This window comes from Rhinolophus sinicus, chromosome 5 (assembly GCF_057876585.1).
Source record: "Rhinolophus sinicus isolate RSI-liver-muscle chromosome 5, RSI-T2T, whole genome shotgun sequence".
NCBI lineage: Eukaryota > Metazoa > Chordata > Mammalia > Chiroptera > Rhinolophidae > Rhinolophus > Rhinolophus sinicus.
The window spans coordinates 4,404,115-4,428,931 of NC_142505.1; the positions used below are offsets into that span (position 1 = coordinate 4,404,115).

The 24,817-nt window shown below is 50.2% G+C and overlaps 1 protein-coding gene and 1 long non-coding RNA gene across 2 annotated transcripts in view; one reads left to right on the forward strand and one right to left on the reverse strand.

Annotated features, from left to right (window-relative positions):
• ITPR1 (inositol 1,4,5-trisphosphate receptor type 1) overlaps nucleotides 1–24,817 on the forward strand; it is a 293,521-nt gene that overhangs the window by 67,775 nt on the left and 200,929 nt on the right. The gene's annotated exons all lie outside the window — the stretch shown is intronic.
• On the reverse strand, nucleotides 1,147–7,337 carry LOC148758202 (uncharacterized). The gene is made up of 2 exons (XR_016021236.1): nucleotides 6,726–7,337; nucleotides 1,147–4,714 (listed from the first exon to the last, which is right to left on the reverse strand). It is a non-coding gene; the product is annotated as an uncharacterized LOC148758202 (long non-coding RNA).

Genomic DNA, 24,817 nt, shown 5'->3' on the forward strand with positions numbered 1-24,817 from the left:
ATGAAGCTGATCTCCAGAACTTTTCCACTTTGCAAATCTGAACCTTCACACCCATGGAACACTGGCTCCCCTTTCCCCACGCTCCCCAACCTCCGGGAACCGCCGTTCTGCTTTCTGTTTCTATAAATCTGACTACTTGAGACATTTCCCATAAATGGAGTCATACAGTTATTTGTCTTTTGGTGACAGGATCATGTCACGTCACATAATATCCCCAAAGTCATTCATGTGGGAGGAATTCCTTCCTTTTTAAGGCCGAGGAATCGTCCAGTGACTGTATGGACCAGTGTCGCTTATCTTTTCATTCATCCGTGGACACTTATGTTGTTCCGTGTCTTGGCTGCAGTGAGCAACGCTGCAGTGAGCACGGCTGTGCAAACATCTCTTTCATTTCCCTTGGATCAGCACCCAGAAGTAGAACGGCTGGGTCATAAGGTAGCTCTATTTTTAATTTTTTGAGGAGCCCCCGTACTGTTTTCCATAGTGTCTGTGCCAGTTGCCGATCCCCACAGTGCAGGAGGGTTCCAGCTTCTCCACATCCAAGATTCGGAGTCTTGTAACCTCTCTAATTTAGATGAGATTGCTAATGGAATCCATCAGCAAATCCTCTTGATTTATTTCCAAAATATATCCCCGCTTCTGACTGCTTCCCACCTGTTCATCTTGGTCACCTTTCTCCCACTCAGCATGAGGTCTTGTCTGGGCCCCTGCATAGTCTTCTAACTGCCCTCTGTGGTCTGTTCTGCACACAGCAACCAAAACGGACATTTTCAAACCTGAGCCAGCTCTGATCACTCCTCTGCTCAACCTTCCCATGGCTCCCGTCACACTGACGGTAAAACCCAAAGTCTCTCCCTTGGCGTATAATGTCCTAAAAACTCACCACTCACGTGGCTTCAGACACACTGGCCTCCTCCTGTGCCTTAAACATACTCAGATTGTTCCTGCCTCAGGGCCTTTGCACTTGATGCACCCTCAGCCTGGTGGCTCTTTCTTCATATACACTGGCTTGATTCACTCCTTCGCTTCCTTAATTCAGCTGTCTGCTCAGTGGTGACCTATTCAGAGAGGTCTCCCTACTCCCTTGTGTGAAAAGGCCCTCACTGCCCACCTTCTGGGAGCCCTTATCACTCTCTGACGTCATAGTGTATTTATCTGTGAGTTTATTATTGGCTTCGTCCTGCAAGAGAATGAAGCGCCATGAATTCTATCTCAGTATCTGGAACCATGTCTGGCACTTAGAAGATGCTCAGTAAATATTTGTTGAATAAATGAATAAAAGAAGACTTTGTGCTCCCTGTGTGTGAACGGTTTTGGCCACGGTGACAGAGATGGCGTCCTAGGTGTAGCTGACCTCGGAGCAAAGTGCCTGTGGTGTGTGTCCCTCCTCCAGCCAGTGTCTCCTGCTCTTCCTCACCTGCGCTGGGCTGTTGCTCAGGAGATCCGAGTGTGAAGGTCCAGGTGCCTCATCCAACCTCTTACTGAAGGACACAGTGCGAGGCTGGATGGGAATCGTTTGCCGCTGTCCTCCTGGCTCCCAAGCATCCTTCCGAAATGAGTCCTGGCTGCTTTTTATTACCTGCAATCACATTTCCTGTTGTAATGTGAGGGCAATGCCTCATTTGCACGATGAATGCTGGAAATGGGTTTTGAAGCGTAAAGCACAGCCAGAAATTCCTCCTGCAGGGGAGGTGGTAGCTTGACAAGTCTGTGAATTATATAATGCCATCTCCGCTTAGCCTCGTGCAAAGGGTACCAGAATATCAAAAACAATGGGCTTCTCTTCCCAGTTTGTTGAGGATATTCCTGGCACTCTCCTACCTGCGGCCCTATACTTAAGGGGTTCTGGGATGAGAATTATGAGTGATAGCTTTGTTTTCCCCCAGCTGGGTGTGTGATGAAGTTATTCTGGTGGAAACATTCAGTGAATTCTAAGGGATCTGCACATACTTGCTGAGCCGAGGGCCTCTGCCTTAAATGGTCTTCGAGGCTGTGGAAGCGTCGTGGTGATAATGTCCCAGGAGGGGACCTCATCTTTGCCTGCTCACGCCTCTTCACGGCCTGGAGAGGCCTGTTTCAGTCTTACTGGTCTGTTAGAAACGATATTTAAACGGGGTCCGTAGATGCATGGGGTCTTTGGGCAGGTAACCCAGTGACTGTCAATTGTGAGAGATTCAGAGGTGACTGATGGCACACGCAGTGTCTGAGGTCTCCACGTGGGTGCTGCCTACACGAGCATGTTCGTTTGATGAAACTTGAGGTTCTCCTCTTAGGTTTGTATGCTCTTCTGGGTGTGTGTGATACTTCAGAAAACAGGCTTCTTAAGAGAGCAAGCCACCCGTCATGCCACGTGCAAGAAGACCGCCTGGTGGGCATGTTCAAAGGGAAGGTGGCATCCTCAGATTAGTCCTGGGATTAAGGACAGCATCTCACAGGAGCACAAGTAAAAGGCATCACACTCATCTTTTAAGGGGAAGATGGAGGAGAAGCAGAGAAAAGATTTAAATGGAATCTGTCACCTTTCCCTGGCTTCCTCCCTACATGATAAAGAGCCAGCCAGAATACGCAGGTTCAGCTCTCGTGCTGTGACGGCATGCTTGGAAGAGAAGACAGCATTGCCAGAAAAAGCAAAAAATCCATTGAAAGTATGATTGCCCTCAGGGCGCTTGTTGATGGTTGTCTCCCAGACCTACTCACTGTTACAGGCCGATGAATGAGGAAGAATTGAAACACGTGACCGTGGGTTGTCCATTGCTGTGTTTTGTTACTGTGACATTAACTATTATTCACGGCTGGCAGTGACTCTATTGGAGGAAAGGGGCGTTGCTGTGTGTTGCGGGTGGTGGGTTAGTAATAGCTAAGGCTAATACAGAATTTGATGTCACTGTTTCTTTTTGTTAATGTTGCTGACTGTGAAAGAGCATAATGAGACACAAAATGGTTTTATTGTTTCTTCTCATCGTAATGATGGATCGGAATTGTAACAGGCAATAATGGTCAAGCATTGCGAGCTGGTGTAAAGCTAGTTTCTCTAGTGCAACTGCACGGGGCTCATGGAAGGACCTACTGTTGGGCACTGTGGTCATTAGACAAGAGCGTAGTCTTTGAACCGTGGTGTCAGGCTGCGGGCGCACAAGAAATGCCTTGATAACAGGTTTAAAATGTAGATCCTGAAGTCCTGCCCCCGGATTCCGTGGGTCTGTGGGAAGCCCTCCGTCACGCAGGGGTAGGTGGCTCACACACGGTGCTGTGAGAAGGGACGGCCGGAAATGATGGTAGGGAGAAAGGGGAGGGTTGGGGGAAGGTAAATACTTGGAAGTAAAAATTGATAGCTTTCAGCAAGGAGGCAGGCTAATTCCTAAGATAGAAACAACATTTATCTAGAAGGAGCAGATGTGGCGGCAGCCTCCAGCATTGGACAGACTGATGGTGGGACAGACAATAGCAATTGAACCTGTTATCTTTAGAATGCTGTGGTCTGTACTTAAAATTGAAGGTGGCTTAAGAATGAGTCTAAGATTTAAATGCAAATGTCACTCTGGAGGAATTTGTGTCTCAACACAGCAGAGCTGGAACTAAGCTCAGAGAGTAGCTTCCTGTCCGAGCCTGTCATTTAAAAGGAGAGAAGCCTGGGAGCCCTGCAGTCAGGGAGGTAACTTGTGCGAGGGGTCACAGAGCTTTGGCTAAAACTCAGAGATCTCCCATGAGTGGTCCTTCCACTGATTCGTCCATCAAATGCTTACTAAGCACTGAGGTACTATATGCTCAGTCCTGGGCTAGGGCCCCGGAATCTGCTGTAAAAACGAATGATACAGTCCTTGCCGTCATGGAGTTTACAGTCTAGTAAAGGTGTCGGTTTTGAAACAAGTACAGGCATTTCTCCTCTCCTCGTGTGAGTTCTTTTCCCCACAATGCCACTTAATTGTAGCAGGGTTGTTTTATCAGGCTTGCTGGCGCACGAGAAGTACCTTGATAACAGGTTTAAAATGTAGGCTATTTTTCTATGAGTTGTTACCCGAAGCTCATCCAACAACCAATGCTGATGAAACTGCACATTCCATACGCTTCTTGAAATATTAGTCCTTTTATTTCCGGTTTATAGTTTGTTTAGAGCAAGCAGAAGGAAAAAAATTACTACTTTCAGATTGCTATAATGCTCGACGCTGTTGGGCTTCTTAAAGGTCATAAGTGAATAAATTGAGCTTTCGTGTAGGCGTGTTTCTTTTTTTAAATTGCTATGAGGTTAAAAACTTAATTGCATAAGATTCTATAGCAAACAGATTTTCTCTGGCACTTTGTGTGGTTTTTTTTAAGAGATTTTTCCCCATCTTTGGAGTGACAGGATCAGAGAATACAGAAAAAAATCACAGGAGAGGCAGGTTCAGTTTGACTTTCTTGATTAATTTCCTTCTATTGTGTATTGGCCTCCATGTTCAAATCGGAAATTTCCATGGCTGACAACAGGGCGTTAATCGAGTTGTTATTCCAGTTCCTTTGCCACTTGGAATTGTGGAACTTGTGACAATCTCTAGAGCGCGAAGGGGCCTTACTCAGCCCAGTGGCTGTGTTCTGTGGTGGCTTCCGCACGTCTGAGCCACGGTCCGTATCTCCTCCCCTAAGGGCTCTTGTGTTCTGTAATCTTCCAGGCGACACTGGTGCATGAGACTTGCCTGTTGGGGGCTCTCCAGATTGCCGTATGGAATGTGTGGAGTTTCTAAGAAACAACAAAAGAATTATAAATGTTTTTCTTACTGTGGATTTTTTTTAATGCCCTTTACATTTGATCTGTGTGAGCACGTAACACTTGTTACCGGTCGGTGTAGAGACAGACCAAATGGAATAGATGACACTGAACTTTGCAGTGTCCTCAAGAGGGGAGCACACAGGGATCAGCCGTCTTTGTTTTTTTCTCTTGGGATTTTGAAGCTCTGCAATTCTGACTAGGAAAAGAATTGGTCGACCCACATGACCCCACCAATTTTGACCTATCAGAGTGATTCATTTGGTTCTGCCTGCCCAGTTGTATGACGTCTTCCATGGCTGTCGGGACCTGAATATTCTGATGCCAAGGAGCTCCATTTGCACCGTGACCTCAGGTGCCAGGCTTGGGGCAGGTTGCCCGGCTGTGCTTCCAGCCTTACAGCTCGTCAGCCGCGTGATCCTGGGAAGGTAGCGCAACCCCTCCCGCCTCCCCGTCATCTTCTGAAAGTTGTGCTGCTCCAGGGGTGAGATGAGATGATACTGTCAAGTCCTTACCTAGTCCATAGGGCACTGTCAGCGCTTAATAATAGCAAATAATCGAGCATATGTTGAGCTCTGTAAATAGTAGTTGTCATTACGATGATCGTAATACCTCATTAATATCAGTACATATTTCTAAGTACTTGTGTTACACTTTCTATGTCATCTATAACATATATCACTTACAAGTTTAGAAGCATAGATTAGAGGCAGCGTCATGTCGATCCTGTAACTTAACGAAGAGCTATCTTCATGGAAACCATGTTTTCTCCTTCGGGATAGAGATTGTGACGGGTGGTCGCTGTCTTGCATGTGTTTAGAGAAGGGACATACGGGTCACTCACTGACCAAGTGCGTCCATCTTTGCTGGTTTCCCTTTAAACAGGTTGCCTGTTACTGACCTAGGTTCCTTTCTGTAGGAGAGTTCCTATTAGGTAGTGGCATTGAGCTAGAGTGTTCGTTGTAATGACAGAGAATTGGCAAGTGGCGTTCTCAGATGTCATGGTGGGTTCTTTCTGGTGCTGTGAAGTGAGATTGCAGGGACTTGATATGCAGCTGTTTTCCTTCCTGGCTCTTTCTTTAAAGCACATCCCAGTCTCTGCAAATTATCTGCATATTTTATGTGGATTAGATGATTCTATATAGTTGCATTTTAAATATTAAATCAAACCTTAAAACAACAACAACTATATGATAAGTTGCAAGACCCTGATGGAGAATCTTAACGTTATTAAGCGTTCAGGAGGAAGGAGGAAGGCGAAGGTGAAGGTTAGCTAAATCAGGAATTGGTTGGTTGATGGTTCAAACCTACCCATCCAGCTATTCCTTGTGGCCCATGTCACCCTTTCAAAGAGGAGACAGAACATGAGAACCCCACAAATCCCCCACGTGTTGCTTTATAAAACGCCCAAGCCTGTTACACAAGTCAGCAGTTATTTCTTGCTGTCCCTGGCAGCGAGAACAGTGCTACCGGGTTCTGGATGAGCACCCGTGTTGTCTGCTCACTGGCAACGCACGTGAAGGATGAGGCTTTAGCCTGCGGCCCCACAGGCTTGTTAACAGCCCCTCACCACTGTCCTTATGGCCACCCCGCGCAGACACAGTTTCCGTGGCTGAGCTGATGAGCGCAGACCCACGCTGTGGGCAAGCCCCAGGGGTGCACTGAGCATGCCCGCCCTCTCCAAGCCGCCAGTCACCGAATGGGACTTCCTCCCGAGAGGAGGGATTGAGGGGGCTGGAGAGAGGCTGGGAGTGTCACCCTCGGGCAGATTCCCCAACCCGGGGGAACCTCAGGCAAGGGAATGAAGGTTCCCACCTTGTCCCTGCAAATACTTATTGTTTCTGTGACTTCCGAGCAGTACGCTAGGTGCTAGAGCAGTTCATTAGACTCTGTGCCTCTGGGCTCTGTAATCCTTAGGCTCCAACAGTGATGTGAGCCAACCCCCGCTTCCCACACACCAAACTCAAACATGGCAGAAACTTACATACGACTTATTTCAGGTGCTGGTAAAATTTCAAAGTCATCCCCATAAGTACCACTTTGAAGTGACCCAAATCTGTCGTGGGAGCACAGCCATGTTAGAGGAGGGGTGAGACAGCATCAGCAGGATAGAGGAGGGGTGTCGAGTGGCCGTTCGTCCTGTGCTCCTGAGACGTCCACGAGCTTCTTGTCCCGGAGGGCTGGCTGCGTGGATGAAACACATCTCCTGGGCGCTGCGGGCTCGTGTTCCAGGGTTAGCTCCCTGCTGGAAGGCTTAAAATTCCCAGGAAAGGCTTCTTGGTTGTTCCCAAACTAGTGTTGTATATGTTGGTCACTTTTACATAATTTTAGGTTGCTCACCGTATTCTATATAAACCTGTTTTAGGAAAATCTAGCACGGTGGTGGGAGTCTATATTGGGAACCATCCCTCCGCAGTATTAAACGTGTCTGGGACAACAAGCACCGCCCACCCCATTACAAGTTTTATGTGAAGCAAACAGCTATTTTTGCTTTGTGCAGACTCCACTGGATGAAGTGCTAAAAATAACCAAATGCTCAGAAACCATTTGTGATGCAAAAATGACTTAGGGACAGCCGTGTCATTTCTGCCCGGGTTGTGACTCCACAGCACAGGACAGAAATCATGCCCTAGAACCAGTTTTGCTGGTTCTGACAGAGGCTTTTCTGCTCATCGAGCGACCTACAGTTTTCCCTGTGGACTTGAAATGTCATCTTGCCTACACAAACTGTTAAAGAAACTTAAAATCATTTAGACAGGCTTTTGTTTTTTTCTTTTTTGCCTAAAAGAAATGGTCTGTTTGGGTCTTGAAGACTTTGTGAGTTTTCTTAGGACTTAAAAGAAATGGAAACAGACCAGGTTAGAGTAACCAAAAGACAGGCCGTTCTAAGCTTCACATTTCTAATGCTGACAGTTTTTTAAGCTCTGCTTCACCCGTGACGTGAGTACCCCCCTGCTGGCCTGTCTTGTTACCAAGAAGTGGACGCGCCAATGTTGTCAAACCTGCCACAGGTCAGAGGTTACACACCTCTTATTTTTATTATCAAGTAGACAGTTTCCCTCCCCGCAGCATCCAAGCATGCTTTCAGGTCTAGAAATGCTGGAGTGTGCCCAAGGGACAGCTGGTAATCTTAATGCCTCCCGGCTGCATTCCTGATGCCTGCGTGGAAAAAGCCCCTTCCCCCAACTGACTGCCTCCAGGATGAGCCCCGCTGACCCACTTCTCACTGTGCTGTGCCTCCTTGACCCCTGCACCCCCCGCCAGCAGATGTGCTTTCAGAGATGGACGTGTAGTCCTGTGTACCTCTCGCTACCATTGCGATTTGTGTTAGCGTCTCCACACTTCAAGGGGGAAAAAAGATCCAAGATGGTAAGTGGCTGACCGTGCTGCGTTAAAAGGAAGCAGACCGAGAGACTCCGGTTCCGGTTTTAAAGGGACAAGCAGTGGAGCTCGAGGCATTCTCCCTGAGCCTCGTAACCCTTTGAGGGCCTCCCTTCGTGGCTGTGAAAGTTTCTTGCCAACTGTTCGGTGTTTCTGTGAGATGATTAGCTTTCGGAAACCTAAACGATTGAGGAAAGTGAAAGCAGTACTAGACTTTCTGGAAACATTTATGGAATGTATCGTTCTTCTCACGGCCGTGGCTCCTCTGCTGTGAGACGCCCTCCCCAGGCAGGTGGCGTGTGTGCAGGAGGCAGCAGCCGAGGTCTAAGAACCCTAGAGAGAAGGTTTTTACCCCCAGCCTCTATTTTCACAATATTTATTTAAATTTGTCTTTGGCACATAAAAGACTCATGGTGTGAGGGGGCAAAGGAAAAGAATTTTTAAAACCCAAGCCATTTCTCCTATAAGGGAGATATACTAAAACCGGAAACTGGATTTGGAGCTTCTTTGGAAGCAAAAAAAAAAAAAAAAAAAAGTTAAACATTTAAACGCAAGTAGTCTCAGAAATATTTTCATTTAAAAAAAAATGAACATGTACTGGGCAGCCTCATCTATAACACTGTCTGTGTTAGAGCTGAACTTTATGCTAGAAAACCATACATATATGATGATGTTGGGGGGGGAAATTAGGGTTTGACTCATAGCACCAACTGGTTGCAGTTTTGAGTTGCGTGTTTCACAGGAGAAGGGGCAGCAGCTGAGTGGGTCTGAAACAGCCTGAAAGTTGCAGGGGCCGGATCCGTAGCTACAGCCTTTCCTCAGCAAAGGATCGTCCCCGTCACTTCTTCTCATTCTCTCTCCCCATTTGCAATCCACATGGGTGGAATTGGGGACACTCACGTTTCTGTCATCCAGCTGGCCAGTTTTAGGAAAGAGACAGCCCAGCCAGCTCCTCCTGGGCTTCTAGCTTTCACTTGCCTTATTTGGTAAAGCTGTGGGCTTCGTTGTTCCTGGAAAGGGCTGTTTCCCCAGTTTTAAGGACTCTTCCTCACTTTCATCTAGTTCTGAGCTGGGAACCAGAGCCTGCTTGCAGCTCTGTGGTGTCTGTTTTGAACTGGGGCGATTGCAGGGTTGGCATGTCCTTAAGAATTCCCGCCGTATGTACAGTTCGGACAGTGATGCATTCCTCCATCATGGGATGTTACACAGAATATATAGAGTGCAGTACGAGCTTCCTTTTGACACGAGGGGCTCACGACTCTGCTGGCTGTTGTGCTTTGTCCAGTCCAGGAGTGGACCGCCCTTTTTGCTTTGCCCAGTATCTCGAAATCTAGATCGCCTTTCCCCCAATTATTATTTCCGGTTCTGCTTTCTCTCTGCTTCTTTTGGGGCTTTTTCCTATCCCTTGTAAGGAGCATCCTGTTTTGCACACGAGAGCCCCACATCCCGAGTGTTAAGAGCGCCCAGGTCCATTGTTCGTGCCTCTTTTGATGATATTTGTAGGAAAACGTACGATGTTCATTCTGTATGAAGTCGTGTTCTTAGCTCCCCCGTCGCCCCCCACACGCTCTTTCCTTAACCAAGTGGAATCGAGAATTCTGACAGCACATCCTTCCCTGGTTTCTAAAAATAATTGTTTTAAAAGTAATGAGTGTGAGTTTTAGAGAAACGAGGTGTGGCTTCTTTCTCAGAGCTTATATTTGTTTTATGTTTTAGCCTAAAAAGGAAGTTTGTCGACCCCCCCCCCCCCAGTTCTCAGAAAGATAGTTTTTCTCTTTCTGATAAAAGATGGGGATAGAGAAGGGGGAGGCGAGGAAGTGAGGTTGGTCTAAACTAATCCCTTGCTCTTTGCCAAAAGCCGTCTTTTCTTCTTTTCTTCTTTTTTTTAATTTTTGGTTTTTGTTTTCTTTAAGTAGAAGGAAGTTGGATTCATTACGGGTTTGGAGCAGGGAGACCAAAGGAAACGTTTTCACCTCCCAGAACGGGGCGGCTGCCGTGCAGTGCGAGAGGCAGCGAAGCACCCGGAACTCACTTTCATTTTCGAGGACCTGTGGGTGGAACGTTTTTCATCTTTGCTGCATTTCTCTCCTCACTGTGTCTGTCGCAGGAAGGCTCCCCGTTCCTCTTCCTCACCTTGAGATTCATTTCCAGTGTGTATCTGAGGTTCAGGGATGCTAGCACGATAGGGCACCCCAAAAGGTGAACGAGGCACGTGTGTGACACCCAGAACTTGCCTGAGGCTGAGGCCAGAGGAGAACAGCAGCAGGGCAGCCCCTGGACGTTAGCGGCCAGAACTAAACTGACCTTGGTCCTGCCAGAGTGTGTTACTCACCGACCCAAACCAGGGTCCCCCACCCACCTCGGGTACGAGTTCTGTGCCATCCCCTGACCTGGCATTTGTGTGGCATCTGGACATGTCGGGCAGGCCTGTCGGGTTTGGGTGTTTCTGTTTCCTCTTTAGAAAAGAAAAAGGTTGGCGAAGAGCCGAAGCAGTACACTCGGTTCATTGCGGACACGCTGGCCTGAGGCCAGTGAAGCGTCTCCACGGGACGTGCAGGAATATTTTGATGTAACTTCCGGTGGTCCGTCTGCACTCGAGGTCAATGTCTCTTGGCTGGAGTTCATTCCTTGATCCTCGTTCTTGCTCATTCCTCTCCATCCTGGAGGCCATAGCTCTGTCTGATAGTGGTGATTACTGCTGACACACGTGGAATGCCTCCAGGGTAGCTCGTCTGTGCCGGAAGTTGGCCTGCGTGTTCCCATTTCTTCCTCACTGTGAGGCTGTGCTGGCTCTAGCTTTGTTTTACTGCTGGGGAAACTGAGGCTTGGAGACCTAACGTGCCCAAAGCAGCACAGGCAGCAGGAAAACACTGCCTTGCCCACGTTTTGCTCCGCTGCCACCTAACACGGGTACCTCGCTGCCCAGCTGCTCGGAGCCTCGAGCGTTGCTTCGTTGATCCGGTACCTGCAGGTACAAGGCCTGTCTGATTAAACGCACTTTCGTTATGTGGTGTGATCGAGTTTCTTCGACTGAGGTGACCCCTTTGCCCAGCTTTGTTGCTGTGCGTGCTCCCTTTTAAGCTTCACTTCCCTGTCACCTGGCTGTGCTTTCCCCTGACTCAGGTCCGCCTGCTTCTCGGGTGCCTCAGACCTGCGGGTCCTCTGAGGCTCGTTCCCCAACCTCAGCATCCTCAGCACCCCCTGCAAGGACCACAACCTGATGTTGCCAGGCGCCTCCCCACAGCTGGGCTCGGGCGTGGGCGTCAATATTGTTTACACCTCCCTGGAGATGACCAGCCAGCGTGGCTGCAAGACAGTGTTTCTCAAAAGGGACCTTGTTGGCGAAGCCGGCGGTGAAGGCGTTGGGAGGTGGCTCTGACCGCTGTGCGTCTGCCCAGGGTCCTGCCTTCCTAACAAGCACCAGGCGACGCCAGGCCTGTGGTTCACGGTCTTCGCTGGGGGTAGCTGGTGCTTGGGCTGCGCATGCCGACTGGGCTTCCTTGCCTTTCCCACGCAGTTTCCTGAGTGAGTGTCCCACAGGGGCTGGAATTACGGCTTCCAACAGCTGCTGGGGGCGATTGCCTCTGCAGTCAAGTGAGGACAAGTGGCCACGTCAAAGGTATTGCGAGGGAAACTGTCTCAGACTGGGAGGGACTTGTTAGAAAGGCAGGCGCCCCTCGCGAGTAGCTCAGCGGCCCATGTTCACCGCGTCACCGGGGCTGCAGATGAGTTGCCTGGTGCACACCTCCCAGCTGACACCTACCCAGCCTGCTGGCATCCGAAAGAGAAGCTGTGTGGGGAGAGCCCCCCTGAGATGGCCCAGCTGCCAAGCGTGCTTTGGTGAGGTGATACTGGGTTTGTTTGTTTGTTCTTGGTATGAAATCAGTCCCATAAAATCTCAGCCCTCTGAGACCTTTGGTTCAATCTGATATTGGATGCTGGAGTGTGTCCATTCGAGCATTCCCACCCAGTGACCCCGAGATCTGGCCGCCTCTCGGCATCATGTAGGAGCTTAAAATGATGGGTTTTTTGTTTTGTTTTTGTTTTTTAAGAAATAGATATAGTCTCCTCATAAAACAATAAGGTATTCATGCAAACATTTGCCTGCTTTTGTTCCCTTCCTGGCCCTAGTTAGCCTCTATTATCAGATTGCTCTTGTAACTTTCCACACTGTTTTCCCTGCATTAACACACAGACATTAAAGTATATTATTGAGGGTGTATTTTAACGTAACAGTGGGTTCTTAAACCTGTGTTCAAAGCAACAATGAAGTCCTGTTTGAGCCGCCTGACTGCTGGCTCTCTGCTGGCTCTAGAACCTTCTCCAGGCTCTGTCTTCCCGACGGTCTCATCCTCTTTCTCTTCCTACGTCTTGGTCTGGTCCAGGGCTTGATTCTTGGCCCTCATCTCTTCTCTGTCTATATTCGCTCTCGGCGTGATCTCATCCAGTCCTGCAAGGTTAAACGTGCTGATGACTAATGAACGGGTCTCTCCAGCCCCCATCCGTCTCGGAGCTAAACACACGCACTTCCAGCTTTCTCAGACTCTTCCACTTGAGCGGATCTCAGAGGCAAATGAGACTTCGCATCTGTCTCCAACTGGCAGGTCTGGCTGCCCCGCACCTGCTCCCCCCCGGGCTCCCCTCCCAGTGTACGGTGACTTCCTTTTGCTTAGGCCCAACCTGTACTGTCTGCCTCCTTCCTCCCTTGCCCCTCACAGCTGAGCCCTCGGAGGCCTTGCCTGCCTGCAGTCACGTTCCACGTGTGCCCTCACCCCACCACCCCTTGGCAGCTACAGCTCAGTGCTTCTCAGATTCCTTTGACGGGACCTCATAGCAAGACATACATTTCATATTGCAAGCCAGTGGACGTGTGTGTGTGTGTGTGTGTGTGTGTGTGTGTGTGTGTGTGTATATATATATATATATATATATATCTCACTGAAACGAAAGGGTCACAAAAACCGTTTGTAGTGTACCCTGATACTTCATTTTATTTGTGGGGGAAAACGATGTTACTTAAGACACACTAAATTGATTCCATGACCCCATTGCTATCACGACTCACAGTTTGAAAAACGTGGGTCTGGATCTGTGCGATTTAAGGCGACCCGAGGAGCCAGCACCCTTGGCGTTGGCTGGGAGCTCTTTAGAAATGCCAACCCCAGCCCTCTCCTGGCCCTCCGAGTCAGAATCTGCACTGAGGGCGATCCCAGGGCGTTGCCAGCCCGTCGCCAGTGGTCTTCATGGTCTGGAGTGACCGCTGTGGTCCCCCAGTGGCCCTTTCCCCAGCCGTGCCCCCTGCGGACCTCTGCACTGTGCAGAGCTGTGTGTGGGGGGGTCCTTGTCAGCCCTGTCGCATCAGGCAGGCTCTTCCCCTGCTTGCAGGGCTCCATCCCTCGCGTAGAATAAAACTCCCCACCGAGCCAGGTTCCCATCCCCGGCCGGCTGCACGGTAAGATCTCCTGGAGGATTAAAAAACAAAAAGCAGCAACACCAACCAAAACCCCATGCCTGGGATGTGTCACAGAAGAATGGGGTCAGACCGTCTTACACGGAACCAGGATGGAGGGTGGCTGTTTGGCGTGACCTGGCCCCGCCTGCTGCCCGGAATGTGAAAACTGCCTGCGTGTGGCTCTCCTGCTCCGCTCTAACCGCACTGGCTGTGCTGCTGTACCTTTCGCGGCGTGAGCTGCTTCCTGCCCCAGAGCCTTTGTGTGTCCTGCCTGGAATTGTCTGCATTTGTGCAGGGCTCACGCCCTCACTCGATGTGTCTGCACACGTGTTACCACTTCCTGTCTCGTCACCTTCGTCCCTTCAGCTGCTTCCTCCCTTTTGGCCCGTCTCCTTTATTCTTCTGCACAGCAGTTGTTATTCCCAGCACTGTTTTGCGTTGTTGCCTTATTTACTGTTTCTCGCCCACTCTAAAGTTTAAGCAATGTGAGGACAGACCCGTGTCGGTCACCGTCGTGTTTCTAGTTCCTAGAACAGTGTCTGGCCCGGCGGGGGAGCTGCCTGGGATGGGTGCCTGGGGGAGAGTCAGGAGGGCAGGACGATGGCTGTGTCATGGTGACTTCCAGCTTTTACCGCTCCATCTGCCCTCGCTGTCTCAAGACCTGAGGCAGGAAGACAGCGTCATCCGTCTCCATATATTTTGATTCCCAACAGTGTTTCCTTGTTTCTTCCCCAGGGAAGAATGAAAAGAGGAAAGGAAGAGAATGGCAGGATGACCTGATTATTTTTCTGCAGGGACTCGACTGTCTTCAGGTCACTGGATCTTTTCCTTGAACTGGTTTTGCTTTTTTCGTAGGCTTTAGAAGACTGGAAATTTTTTTCAGTTTGAAGAGAAGCTTTTGACTAAAGAACAGAAACCTGCTGCCCTTTGGACTGGCACCGAGTGTTACGTGGCAGGTTACTCTGGCTTGGGTTTGGAGTGGAGGTGGTTCGATCATGGCTTCTTCAACACAGTTGACTTTTTAATTCCTCATGTGGAACGGTGTCAGTTGCACAGTCAGATCTGACACAGCCGTGTTACGTGATTGGGCTTCTTCTGGGTGCACATGGGGAAGGCACTGCACTTAGTTGAGACCTTCGCTTATTTTCTACACTTTGAGGACTGGCTTCCTGCTTGTGAACTTCTACCCTTGACCCCTCCTCCTTCAGGAGGGTAACTCAGAGCTGGGGGCTGAGGGATTCTTCAGCTGCAGAAAGCGCAGTGCGGATAAGGTCGGCGGCATCAGGATAGAAGGTGCGTGAGGGCAGGGCCTGCATCGGCTGCTTTAGGAAGCGTGGCTAGCACCTGCCACGACAGCTGGGAAGGCCAGGAACGTGAGGGTCAGCTCTGCACGCACGCTGCCTCTGCCGCTGCCTGTTCCGTGTTCATAACTGTTGGTCTGTTACGCGCCTCGTCTTTTAGTTTCAACGCTTGGCTGATATTCATTGTACCTTTAGTATTTGCACCAAATTTTGCTCATTGCTTGTAAATCTGTAGTTTTTCATCTGCTGAGATCATTCGTGGCTGTTTAAGGAAAGCAGTCCTGTTCGCTTTCCCTTCGCAGCCTTCCTGTTACCCACGATCCTTTGGGTGCTGACCGCCCGAGGCCCCGCTCTGACCGTGTGACCTGCGGGAGCCCGGGGCTGAGACGAGGTCGCTGTGTCTTGAGGGGCTGTGTGCAGCCGCGCTCCCCGCCCTCTTCCCTCTGGCTGGGCCCCCTTCTCAGGCAGGTCTTCCCTGTGTGTGTGCAAACTGGGCTACAGCTCTGAATTTGCACACTTTCCTCGGCCACACCAGGGAAAGGACAGTGTCTCCACCCATGTTCTCCACAGCTTCAATCCCACAGACTCGGGGTCGCAGGCTCTTAGCGCTGCGGCCACGGGTGCGGCCCCCACTTTGACCAGGGCCAGGTCACGTGCCCCCTTCGGAGCAGGGAGGTTGAATGAGCCCCACCCAACCCCCCCGGGCCTCTGGTGAGGCTGGAGGCTGGCTGCCTGAGGAACTATGAGTGTCATTGGAAGAGTGAGGCCGGGAGGCTGGGCTTGTCTGGTGGAAGCACTGGAAAGGGTCGCACGGCCTGACAACGCAGCACATGCCATGTGCTGGGACGTAACTGGTGCACAGTCAGGAGCCCTCAGCTCTTCTGGTCCTCGCCTTGGTGCTTGGGACTGGGTCTGACGATACCTGCTGTGGGTGCTTCACCCATCGCTCCCCCCTGTGCTGTGTATTTGCAGGTTTGGGGAACTTAAGCACATCACTTCCCTCCTCTGAGTAACCGTTACAGTGCTTTGTAACCGGGAGGCCGAGAAGGGTCACTTTTAGCTCTAACCTCATGACGTCATTTAGGCTACACCCTCCATTTTCAGAGAAGAAATGTGATACTCCGAGCGCGTGAGCTACCTGAGCCAGTGGCAAAGTCCAGCTTGCATTTTGTGTTATCTCCAAGAGCTGAGATGAGAAAGAACTGAACACAATAGCAAGGGGCTGGTGATAGATTTTGTTTCCCTCATAGCCTTGAATTTGATTCAGCAATAGACATAATTACATGTAATGTTCTGACACTGGTGCCTTGGAAGAACAGCGTGAATAAGACGGCCTTGATTCCGGGTGCAAACAGAGGGGGCAGCTGTATTCTGTGACCGTTCTGTTGTCAAGCATGAGAAAGTGAATACCCAACATACTGTCTCATGTACCCAGGGAGCCCAGAGCGACTGGAAGTGGGAGACGTCTTGTTAAAGGTACAGGACGAGGGGCAGATGAAACTGGAAATGGGGATTGAGGCCCCCTCACCTTGGGTGTCGGTTGAAGGAGCTCAGGCCTTTATTCTTGGCAGTGAGGGTCTTTGAAGATTCCTGGGCAGGGAAGAATGTGGTCCCCACGTGTTTCAGAAAGTCAACCCTGCTTGAAAGGGGGAGCCTGCAGCCCAAGAGGCTCCCAGGAGAGTCCCTGAGAAATGATGGGATTGAAAACCGAGGCAGAGGCAGCACGAAAGGTGGGAAAGCCATAGGTAGAAGGTTGCTTCCCTAGGACCTGCTCCCTGGCTTTGGGAGATGGGCGGGACAGACGGGGACATCACTGGAGCAGACCGTCCTGACTTCCCGGCAGGGTGGGAGTGCAGTAACCAAGATAGACGCTTGCAGAAGGATCGCATTCAGGGTGGGACAGGGACAGAGGGCTGGACACTGGTCCACGTTGCCATGGCCGTGGGACAGATGTCAGCAGCCTGCATGTGTCCTTAAAGAAGCCACACCCGCACACACAGATGTGGAGCTACAGACCGGGTACGTACATTCGGGTCTGGGGTCCGGAGAGCTGTTAGGGACGGAGGTGCACCTGTGAGTGTCTTCAGCCAGGAAGCTGCATCGCTCAGGATTGGGTCTGGCTGTCGATCGCAGGGACCGAAACCCGAGGAAGTGGCAGTGGCGGCTGTCGGCGCTCTGCCCGGTCCCCGGAGTCCCCGTGTGGGCCTCCATCCGCGGGTGTTTACCCACTAGAGCCCGAACTCCTGGCTCATCGCAGAGGGAGCCCAAGTGGCCGGGAGCCTTTGCCGTTCCCACCCTCACCTGGGACTGACCGATAACAGAAGAATGGAAGCGCAGCCACCAGCCGCAGGTCAGGAAAACGAGGCATCATGGACGCTCCAGGGCTCGTCACAGGACCAGGCTGAAGTCTTCCTCTGACCAGCTCTGTCTAACGTCCACCCTGCTGGCCTTTCACTCTTTCCTGTGCTGTTGCCCCCACCTCCTTACAGGTTTATCCGGGAACCGTCCTTACTAAATCAGGGTACATGAATCCTCTCCCCAATGCCCTTCTGGGGGGCCCAACCCAAGATAGGGGTCCGTCTTTATTCCAGGTAAATGACATCCAGGGACAGGTGTCCAGAGCTGCGTGGCAGCTGTGGGGTTGACGCGAGCCAGGCCCCGTGCCTCGTTCTGCTCTCGCTCCCCTGCTTTGCGCCTGTCCTCAGGTTGTCTCTTTGTCATAAAATAGCTCCTTTCGCTCCAGCCATCATGTTCACATTCCAGGAAATGGGAAAGAGGAAAGGGCTAGAGATCCACCCACCCGCTGAGTAGCCTCAACTGAAATTTTTGGCCCAAAGCGCCTCCCAATGGCCGGGCAGTCTCACTGGGAGGCTGGGCAGTGTCTATGTGTGGACTTGTGTGTTTGTTTAAATCTGGGCACATTGTGACCCCACTGATAAAGTGTCCTGTTAGTGAGGAAGAAAAGGAATGGGGACTGAGTAAGCAGCAAACAATCTCGGCCACAGAAGTGAAAATCCAAACGGAGCATGTGGATGGTTTCGCGCCTGGAGGCCTGGGTGAGGGGAGGGAGTAGAGCAGGTGTTTATGGATTTGGGCTCTGGGTTTAGACCTGGTTTCAACCCCGCTGTCGCCCTTTGCCGACGGTAGGTGACATGTAACTGGGCCGATCGCTAAGCCTCAGTGTGCTCATCGGAAGCATGAGGGCGGTGATGGTAATGGAACCTAGCTCAACAGGTCGTGATGAGAGTTTGTTTAGGTGGATATTGTACATGAAACGCTTGGCAGAGTCCCTGGTATAATTACTGTTGATTTGGGCCATTAGATACGAGGAGTGGGGCATGGGCTTAGGGCTTTAAGAGCAGAGAAAGAGGAGAGAGTGGAGAGGGCTAGAGGGCTAGTGAGACAGAGGGGGGCGCTTGAACACTGCAGGTCAGGGAAGTGCTTTGGGGGAGGGTGGCAGGCTGTCAGGTGGCGCCAGGATTGGGGAGGATGAGATCTGAAGTCAGGTGACTAGCATTTGGGTCACTGATGACCTTAGAGAATTTTGGTAGCGTGGCTGGGGCAAATGTTCTTAGGAAATAAGAAAGGCCGTGTAGGACGGTCATTTCATAGATGAAGAACGTGTGTGTCTGTGTGTGTGTATGTGTGTGTATGTATGTGCGTGTGTGTGTGTGTGATGTGTGTGTATGTATGTGTGCGCGCGTGTGTGTGTGTGTGTATTCAGAATTTGTCTAAGCACATCCTGCCCAGCCACCCACCAACCACAAATTGAATGCAGACCCCTAGCTTCTGAGGGCCTTGCTATAACTGCAGAGTTAATGGCTTAAATTGGTATCTGTATCTTATGATAGGTTAGTCTCTACAGTAAAATTCCCCTTTGAGTCACGAATTGAGAAAAAAGTCCCGTAGGGTTTGTGTGAAGGGTCTACATTGAGGGTTGAAAACCAGGTTCATAAACCAACAGATACATTCTTTCCATGAGTTTTTGGTTTTAAAGTATTAGTATGGGGACAGAGTCCCAGAGAGCAGTTTCCAGGCTCTCGGCCTCACATGGAAAGGTGCTGGCTCAGGTAGTAGATGGCCATCAGCTGTAACTAGTTGGCCATCAGCTGTTACCGGTTAGTCATTAGCCGCTGATATAACTGCCGTGGCTGTGTTGGTTGGTTGGTTGGTTAGTTGGTTGGTTGTTTGGTTGGTTTGTTCATTGGTTCGTTGGTTGGTTCGTTGGTTGGTTGACAGAGAAGCGGATGGCAGGTTGCGGGTCGTGTGGCTCCTGCTTCCTGTGTCTCCAGCCCAGCCTCCAGCGAGACTATAGTGGTATGAACCCCCACCCATGGCTCCGTTGGGTTCCTTTTTGACCTCACCACGTCCTGCATTCTTGTGCGGGGAGCGGGACCAGAGTCCCCGCATGACAATTAGTTTGTAATAATGTTTATAACTGCCCTGTGTTTCAGCCTCTTTGGTTCCAAACCCCAGACTTGGCAGCTGAGTGAAATAAGTCTGCCATCCATGTGAAGGGAGGTCCATGCCCTGCTGGTCCCTTGTTTCCAGGTGGCAAAGGCAGAACATGGGGTTTATTTGTGGTCTGAAGAGTTTGCTAACCGGTCCCAGGTGGGTGTTCAGTTCTCGGAAGCAGGCAGTTACTGTAATAAAGGTGTGAAGTGTCACCTTCCCCGTTTGGGGCTTTGCGGGTTCACTGACTGCCTCTTTGCTAGAATCCTTTGAATTCTGTCACATGGGGCTGTCTCTCGTCCCTACAGCCTCAGCCAATCCTAGGCGCAGAACTCGTCACTGGCTGCTGGGTCTTCCCACAGTCACCGCAGCCACTGCTGTAACCCGTCGTGTTCAGACCCAGCACCCAATCCAGGCTCATTACACTGGACAAGATGGAAATCGCAGAGGCGGGTGGGGAGGCAGGAACATGGCTGTCATTCCCATTGAAGCCAGTTGACTTGATACTGTTTCTCGGGTCAATGAAACTATGTAGCATCCGAGAGGCTGACAGACTCAGTGTGTTGCTGTGTCGACAGGGTGAGTGTACTCAGCGTGAGTGAGGGCGGCGGAGCAGTGAGTGAGCGTGTCTGCTCGGAGAGGGCGGGGCTGATGAGGAGGTAAGGGTGTCCTGTCTGAAGGGGACCCCTCCTCACCTCCAGCGACTTCCTGCCACGCGGAAATATGACCCCAGAGTTGCCAGTTCCTGTCCTTGTTTGTCCATCTGTTAATGGAAAGCTGGAGAGGTGGGTTTCAATGTGGAATTGCGTCCTTTTTAAGTAGTGGCAATTGCGTCCGTCCGTTTCAAACATCGAGCAGGCCAGACAGAGCGCTGTCTGTGAGCTGCGTTTGGCCGAGGCCCACCAGCTGGCACCTTTCACTTAGAATCATGTTTTTAAGTGAAGCTACTGTTGGTTCAGTGAATGCGTCCATATGTGCAGAGCACTGAGCAAGGCTGTGTGGGGATGACAGTGTCACCGCAGCCCCCGTGGAGCTCACAGTGCAGTAGACACACGAGACATAACCCAGGGCTGGACGTGAGAAGCATGGTGCCAGAGGGGACACAGCAGTGCCGTGGGATTTCCACATGGAAGAGATGACTTCTGGCTGGCGTCACCCAGGAAGGGGGACATCTGGGTTCTGTTGTGACGGTGATGGAGCCCCGGGCCAGTCTAGGCACCGAGGAACACGAGGAAAGTGGTCGGAGTGACAGCAGCTGCACTCAGGTCCATGGCCTGGCGTGGCCAGAGGCAAAGTCCTGGTTCCTTTCTAACTGAAGCTCTGACCTGGTGTGTGAGATTCTGTTTAGCGGCTGCTCCTTGTGGGCCACCCCTCCTAGCTTGGTGGCCACTCCTGGCTGTCCGGGGGGACTGAAGGCTTGTCTTGCACTTGGTTTCGCACACGTCTGCAGCCCTGTGCGCTGCAGGCTGATGGTGTTTGATGGTTCGCAGATTCATGCTATTGGTGGATGGACCGTCCTGGAGCTCATCTGCTGTGGGATTACTGCCCCCCCACCCCCCAGTCCTCTTAGCAGGGAGCAGACAGCACGGCTTTCAGCGCCCATCCAGGTCCACACAGCCTTGCACGGCTCTGGAGAGTGGGGTGCTGAGCGGTGCCCTGTCCATCCTTCTCCCCTGGTGTCAGGGAGGCAGCCCGTCCCTGTGAGCTGTCATTGCACTGTCTCTGCTCCCAGCTTGTGGCGGTCAAATCTCTAACTGGGTGTGTGATTCTTAAGGGCTGCAGGGAGGTCTTCTCCCTACTTGCCTCCCTGGGTGTTTTTCAGGAAACCCAGGTTTGACCAGAGTCTTAGAAACTGACTGCGGAAACATTTAAGGAAACGCGGGTATTGCATCCACCTTTAAGGTGCTCATAAAGCATGGGAGTTACAGCAAAGGCTGTCGAGTGTGACAGTAAATAAATTGTTTTAACTTCGTCCGAACAAAGAGCATCTAGAGGTCTGGCCCTGGATTTGCAGTACTTCGGCTCAGGTGCGATCTCGTGGAAGTTACTTCAGTTCCCCGAGCCTCACTTTCCTCCGAGAACATGAGCAAGTCCACTGGGCGTCCTGGACCCTGTCCTGCTATGTCCAGGTCACTCGTGTCTGCTCAAGGTGTGGTCTCCTGAGTCGTGGGAGCGTTCATAATGTGTTTTCCTTTCCTGGCCATTATGTTTTGGTGCCACACGGCACTGACCGAACCCTCCCCTCCTGTTCCCACTCTTGCTGAGGTGCGTTTGCCTTCAATCTTACCTTGGGAGTGAGGGTTTGCTCTCCTCATGCACAGGTTTTTACATAAACTCACGTTTCTGTGTGATGAGGTTTTGTCACCTTCCTCTGGGCTGTTGAAGCCCGTTTGCTGTTACCCAGTGTTCTTATTTCTTACCACTCCAAGCTCCATGCCATCTGCAGCTTCAGTGTGAAAGAGAAATCTATTTTCAGAAAAAGACTTTTGAAATGAGGCATGTTCTCATTGGAGAAAAATGTTGCCAGTATTTCCTGAGGGATTTTTCCGTGTGTAAAACAGTTCATTTTTACCATAACCCTCAGAATGTGGAGCCTTCGTCGTTAGCCGTGTTGCTGGGGCAGGGGTGGGGTACAGGGTCTTAGAAGGGCTGATGAAGTTACCAGAGGTCCCGGAGCAAGTAGGGGTAGAGCTGGTCTTGCACCCAGGGCCTCTGTTCCCAGCCTCTCTCTCCACAGTTGCAAACCAGCAACCCCTAGCCTGGCTCCTGTTCAAACTTGTTTTTGTTTAACCTGCGCAGTGTCTTAAAAATTGAGTTAGTTGGTTCATCATTCAAAATTGCAGACTTCGCACAGCACCATATAAGTGTCTGGCTTTTTTTTTCTCCTTGAAATTCTGAAGACCTGGCCACATTGTTTCAGCATTCCCACACAGCAGCGGCTGTCGGTAACCAAGCAGGTCCCCTTTCCAGGCGGCCAGCACCCGGCAGTGACTGACAGCCTCCCCTCCCGACGACTGTCGCGTGGCTGCTGCAGGCACCTGGGTTTGTGATGCCATCCTTGATTCATGAAAACGGGACACGACAAGTCACGAACGCGAGAAGCAAGAATTTTTTACTGAGAGTAATTAACTGACTCCATCCCCCAGGAGACGGTGGCGACGTGCTTGCTGGGGTCCTCCCTGGGGTCTTGGCGTTGACGCCTCTGCACCAGAGGGTCGGATCTAGTCGGCCTCACAGGAGACACTGACGGAAGCGGTGCGTGTGGTTTCGCGTGGTTTTTAAATAGCTTTATAGAGATATAATTGGCATCCAATGGACTCCACATTTAAAAACAACGTACAGTTGATAAGTTTTGAGGGATATACACCTGTGAAACCATCACCACAATTTAGATCATAAAGATATTGACCTCCCTCCTCGGAAGTCTCATCCTGCCCCTTGGTTACCCCTCTTCTCGCCTCCCTACCCCCACCCCTGCCTCAGGAAGCCCTGATCGTCATCGTCACTGTGGACAAGTTTCCATTTCCTAGGAATGGCACTGTGCAGTGTGCGCTCCCTTTGGCCGGGCCTCTCACATAGCTGACGTGTTGTTGCTTCTATCCACAGTCTGCTCGTTTTTCAATGCTGAGCACAACTCCATTGCATAGCATGTTTATCCACTCAAGACAGCTTTTTGCACGTTATGGCCCCAGTTTCTGGCCATTCGGCATGCTCCCTCAAGCTGCCCCCTGGGTTAGAATTGGGGTCTGGGATTTCCAAGGTCTGAAACGATGCTGTGATTCTACAGAGATGCCAACCCTGGATCTGGTTGCGGGCAGCCTTGCTGGGGAACATACAGATGGGCTCTTTGAAGGTCCACAGACTGGGTCTCAGAAAGAGTGCTGTCTCCACGGACCTTCCTGTTTTGTGTTTTTGGAGAAGAGTTTAAATAGCTTTAATTTTTAGCTTCTAAATTGAGAACACTTTCCTGGCATTTGTCACATATATGTGAATGTTTATGTGTCTTCTGCATAAAATGATAGCCTGTGGGCTGTTTAGAAATGGTCATGTGGAGATTATGGTGTGAAGGGAGGTATTCTGGGAATGGAAAGCTAATGGTGGTGGACACCTTCCTTGGAAGAAGGTCAAGATCGTGGCTGACAAGCTAAATTCTGTGGCTGTCTCTCTAAGACTGAGGTGTTCCCCAAAGGCGAGTTCTACAAAAGGACAGCAAGGGAGAAATAAAAACTAGGGGCTTCACTTAGTTGCTTGGTTTGATGGTGCAGCTCAGGAACTCACGTCATAATTTTGTGGTCTTCAGAGAAACTCATTCAAGGTTTTACAAGTTGCATTTATTCCTGGAAGAGAACTTGGTCAAAGCTAACTTCACCAAATATGGTGTCACATTCATTGTTTAAAAGTCATTGAGAAGGAAGAAAAAGGGGTCCGGGAATGTCATCTCACACTGTCTTATGTGTCAAGGTTTTGAAGACCTTTCTTCCTCTTCCTATATTTGAAAAGCTGGGTTTTCAGATATAACTGCGTCACCTCACATTCTTACATAGTAGAGTGCATTATAGGTAGTGTTTTTGTTGTTATATGCTATGTTTGTTTAACTTTTAGAGAAGCTATGCTAATTTTACACTTTCAGATGTCCTTAAATGCTATTTGTAGTCTTTCTTGGTGAGCTTCTAGAACATTTTTTTTTTTTGAACAGTTGAGTCGGGAGGGTTGGGTGACATTAATTGCCTGTTAGGAGGAGATGGCAGCCCATAGTTTATAGTTCATTGATTTTTCAACATGGGTTCCAAGATAATTAAATGGGGAAAACAGTCTTGTTAACAAGTGGTGCTGGGACAACTGGATTTCCACACACAAAAGAAATGATGTTGGCCCTACCTCACACCATATATAAAAGTTAATGCAAAATGGATCAGAGCTAAATCTGAGAGCTAATGCTATACACCTCCCAGAAGAAAACATAGACATCAGTCTTCATGACCTTGGATTGGGCATTATTTCTTGATACGACACCAAAAACATGAGCAACCAAAGGAAGAGCTAAATCGACTTCATCAAACTGAAAAGCATCTGTGCTTCAAAGGATGATATCGAGAAAGTGAAGAAACAACTCACAGGAAGGAGGAAATACAAGAGACTGGTGTCAAGGACAGATAAAGGACTCTTACAACTCCACAATAAAAAAAAAAAAAACCACCTATTTAAAAGTAGGCAAAGGATTTAAACAGACATTTCTCCAAAGAAAACACATAAATGGCCAATGAGCACATACAAAGGTACTCAGTATCCTCAGTCATTAGGGAAAAGCAAATGGAAACCTCAGTGAGATGCCTCAAGGATGGCTAGAGTCCCAAAGGTGGGTAATAACAAGCGTTGGTGAGGATGTGGAGAAACGGGCACCTTCACACTCTGGGCTGTAAAATTAGGCAGGCACTTTGTAAAAATACTTTGGCAGTTCTTCAGAAACAACACAGTTACCTTCTGACCCAG